At 32.2% G+C, this 4,832-nt stretch overlaps 1 long non-coding RNA gene across 1 annotated transcript; it reads left to right on the top strand.

The window, feature by feature from the left end:
- The first annotated feature begins 249 nt into the window (after nt 1-249).
- Nucleotides 250-2,175, top strand: LOC127161741 (uncharacterized). The gene is made up of 3 exons (XR_007827168.1): nt 250-334; nt 940-1,005; nt 1,717-2,175. It is a non-coding gene; the product is annotated as an uncharacterized LOC127161741 (long non-coding RNA).
- Nucleotides 2,176-4,832: the final 2,657 nt, after the last annotated feature.

The raw sequence follows: 4,832 nt of genomic DNA on the forward strand, positions 1-4,832 counted from the left end.
CAGCATTTTTCTTCTTATAATGAACTGATATGGTGCCCCGATTTTGAACTTCCAAATCGCCGTAGATTTAGCAGCATAGTACTGTAAAAACCTACAGTACAATACCACATTTATACATTACAGTAAAATACTGTAATTTATATTGCAATCTGGGTAATTTTGACTTGGCGGGGATATTTTACAGTATATTTTAGTGTTGCTGTAACCTTGCTGTAGCCTGATTGTAATATGCCAGGCAATAATACAGGACTGCTGTAAATAGCGCATCACACAGACAGAACACAACTGCTGCTGACCGGAGAGAGAAGCAGAACGGCTGATTACTGCAAATTCGGTAAGTTCATATTTGATTATATTTTTAGTTTGGAATGAAACTGCAAGTTTAGCCGCAAATGTTATCTAACTCCCTCAAAGCTGTGGTCGAAACTCCGTGAGTTACGTGCTCTTTCACCCACTGAACTTTTCATATCTAGTGAATTAATGTTAGCTTATGGTTTATTTCCACCAAAACTAGAGTCAATGTTTGTTGGAACTCTGGAAAGACAAACCGAGGCCATTTTGGTTAGTTTTATTTTGTATTCTGTTGAGTTTAAACAAAGCTTGCTTTACTATGGTATGAAAGGTAAAATAATCTCTGATTCGAGCCTGTCAATGACAAACATGAGCACTTTTTAATACATACAAAAAAAAAAGTCAGGTTCACGGTCACGGTTAATACTGGACATAGTTGCTATTAGTCAACAAAGATAAGTAAAATGCATGCCAAAATCTTCAGCAAAGTCAAGCATAATATGTTTGTTTTTTTAAATAACTGATGTATTGTTGGAGTGTATGAAATACACATGTATATGCAACAGTCTACGTGACTTTAGCCTATACATCGTCAACAAGTAGTCAAACACATTATTGAATCAAATTTATTTGATTTTTTTTTTGCAGGTCTACAATGTGGTCCACTTGTCTTTGCACCCTGGGAAGGGCAATGCTGTTGCATGGCAGTATTTTGTAAGTTTCATTTAAATTAATTAAATTTTTATTTAAGGTCATCAAAAGTTTACATACACCTTGCAGTATCTGCAAAATATTACTTTTTTTTTTTTTTTTACAAAATAAGAGGGCTTATAAAAAAAAAAAAAATGCATGTTGTTTTTATTTAGTACTGGCCTGAATAAGATATTTCAAATAAAAGATGTTTACATATAGTCCACAAGAAAAAATAATAGTGGAATTTATAAAAATGACCACATTCAAAAGTTTTCATACACTTGATTTGATCCACATGATCCACATCAGTTTTCTTTCTTTTCTTTTTTTTTTTTTTTTTTTTATGTTAAATTTACCTGATCTTCAAATTTTTCTGAACAACTATCAGTAAACAAAAAAACAGCTGTGGATCATTCAGGTAATAACACAGTATTAAGAATCAAGTGTATGTAAACTTTTAAACAGGTCATTTTTATAAGTTCTTTTGTAAGTTCTTTTCTCTTTTGGACTAAACAATAACATGCATTTTGTATGATAATCTCTCTTAACATTTTGCAGATTAAAGGCAAGGTGTATGTAAACTTTTGAATTCAACTGTATTTATTCTTTCATTTATTTTTCATCTATGCTACAGAATTTTTATTCACTATTTTTTTTTTCCCATGCTCTGTTCATTTTTCCTGGTGCTGTGGATAACAGGTTTTGTCTTTGTGTGTTCCATGACTGTTTCAGTTTCACCACTGATGGGAATAAGTATACTGGCAGACGGGGAGTGAGCAGAAGATGAGGACGGTGGTGCAGAGTGATGGCCATCAGCCCTGCATGTCAACAGCTTCATTCAGTCCAAAATGATGTTTAAATGGAGGACTTCACAGAGAGGGTCAGTGGCCTGTTTGTCACCACCCATGTGTCCTGCATTTAGGGGTGAGGGTTATAAGACACTTGTTGTTGTTTTTGCTAATTTTAAGATGGTTTACTTTTTATATAGTTTTAAGATAAATCAAGTTCTCTCTTAGGACATTGATTCCAAATCCAGCTCTCAAGATGCATCTGTTTGTTTCATTTATATTCTTGCACACTTAAAATGCTTTCATGGCTGTAAAATGTTGATGCACTGTACTCTGGGTAGCAAACACAATACTAAAATGTTTTGAAATGTTTTAATAAAAATACTTTTGTAAATATGTTTGGATTGTCTTTTGATTTGAATTTTATTCTGAGTTATAGTAGTATCACAATTTTACTATTTTGTATGTACTATTCCTACTACACAATACACAATTATTGCACAATAGCAAATTACAGTAAAAACAAAATACTGTAAAAATAAAGTACAAAATAATACAATTTCTTTACATTTTTAATGTCAAACACCCTGTCTTGTCTTAAATGATCCCAAATGCCTGGACTGTTTTTTTTCATAAAAATAATACAATTTATATACTTTTTATTCAAACACCCGTCTTGTCTTACTCTGCCTGGAAAAATTCTCCCTCCCATCTCATGTTCTCCCTCAACTTTGAAATCATCATATATTGCTGTTTTACCTTTTTGTTAAGGGTGTTTGATCCTCTTTGCATGTTCACTTTGCAAAGACTCTGTCGGTGCTTCTGCAGTGACGTAGGATGATTTTGAAATTATTTTTGAAGCCGAGGGAGAAAATACGGTCTGAGTTTTTCGACATACCTAACTGTCTTGAATCAGAATACACAGAGTTCAATGAAAGCAAGGCAAGACGAGCGTTTGAGAATAAAAAGTATTTGAATTGTTTTTTTTTTTTTTTAAATAACCGTTTCACTAGATAATTCCCTTCTTCCTTGACTGGGATCATTTACAACCACATTAGGGATCGTTTAAAGCTGCATTTAAACTGCATTTTGGAAGTTCAAAATCGGGGCACCATATCAGTCCATTATATGGAGAAAAATGCTGAAATGTTTTTCTCCAAAAAAATAATTTTTTTACGACTGAAGAAAGAAAGACATGAACATCTTGGATGACAATGGGGTGAGTACATCATATGTGAATCTTTGTTTTGGAAGTGGACTTAAATAAATCACCTTTCTCTGAAATAAATAATAAAAGCTGCTATACTAATCTTTCTCCTTTTGCTTTACTGTTTTTATCTCTGGATGCCCATCCCAAGGTTACTAGAGTTTACTCCAGTTCCAGATTGGATCCAGCCTCACTTGTGAAGACTTCAGATGATGACAACACTCAACAAGACTTCAGATGATGGCAACTGGACATACAAAACTGACAAATATTATTCTTATATTGCCTTTACGGGTAAGTTTGACGATTTTCAACCTGCTTTGTATTATTGCAGTGTTTCTAATATCTGTAAATGAACAATATTTAATCTTTCTCTGAGTTATGTGTATGTACCTATCCCCTTTTATTTGTAAGCAACACTCTGCAGGATGAAGAAAAAGAAATGACAAAATGGCAAAAACACACTTTTGGATCATCAAAATGCTGAGTTTTGCTGACAAATAAACTGGGTATCTCTGAGAAAGATTAAACATTGTTCTTTTACATGTATTTCCAACATTGTAACAATACAAATTGGATTGAAAATTGTTGAACTTTTTAATAATCTTAAAGGATAGTGTGTGAGCACATGACTAGACCTTATAATAATATATAAAGGATAGTAGCATATATATATATATATATATATATATATATATATATTGTATCATATAATTTCAAACATTTTAACTGCTGTAGTGTTTGCTTGGTTTTTATTTTGTTTATGTCATTCTTGTATTATTGTAACTGTATTTTTTGTATTTTTGCCATGAAAATAGTCTTAGATTCTGGTGTGGCAATGAAAATAGATAATTACTAGTACTGAACACATGACATGTTTTATGTTTGAGCTGCTGTCATATGGACATTACTTTGTTGCCAGAAGATCTTCCCCAGTAAGTCTCAGTCACCTCTGGCTGATTAAAGAATTTTTTTTTTTTTTGTAATCCTGAAAAAATGCATTTTCTGCAAACCTACTTTGAAATAAGTATTTGAAAAGTTGCTTGTACTTATACAACAGTTAACAATGGTTTTACTATAGTAAAACTGTAGCAACCATAAGTGTTTTAACAAAGTTTAGTTTTTTTGTTTTTTTTGTTCATACCAAGGTTTTGATGCCATGGTTCTACTATAGTTATATTGTAGTAATACTACAGTAAAACTGTGGTAACCATGACTATAGTAATCATATTTTTAAAATCATGGTAAAATTTGTAGTAACTATGGTTTTACTGCAAATACTGTAGTAATGGTTATTTTTGTACTTACTATGGTTTTACTGCAACAGTCAGTTAAACCATTGGTATTGTAGTAAAACTATGGTTGATTTTGTTTTTAGTATGGTTTTACTGCAAATGCTGTGGTAAAACCATGGTTAATCTTTGAAAGAGTACACATTGAATGTAATGCTTCTCATTTGTATGTGACTTTTGATAAAAGCATCTGATAAATGTAAATGTATTTGTATGTTTAATATGTTTATTGAAAATATTAATAAATTTGCAGCTGTTATTGAGAGTGGTGTGTGTTGTTTTATTATAAACCGGCGGCTTCTGAATACATTGCAAGTGGGATGTGTGTCCATTTCAATGTATTAAACAGCCAATCCCATTGAATACATTGCAAGTGGGATGTGTGTCCATTTCAATGTATTAAACAGCCAATCCCATTGAATACATTGCAAGTGGGAATACATTGCAAGTGGGATGTGTGTCCATTTCCAATGTATTAAACAGCCAATCCCATTGAATACATTGCAAGTGGGATGTGTGTCCATTTCCAATGTATTAAACAGCCAATCCCATTGAATACAT

This window comes from Labeo rohita, unplaced genomic scaffold, assembly GCF_022985175.1.
Source record: "Labeo rohita strain BAU-BD-2019 unplaced genomic scaffold, IGBB_LRoh.1.0 scaffold_724, whole genome shotgun sequence".
NCBI classification, from domain to species: domain Eukaryota; kingdom Metazoa; phylum Chordata; class Actinopteri; order Cypriniformes; family Cyprinidae; genus Labeo; species Labeo rohita.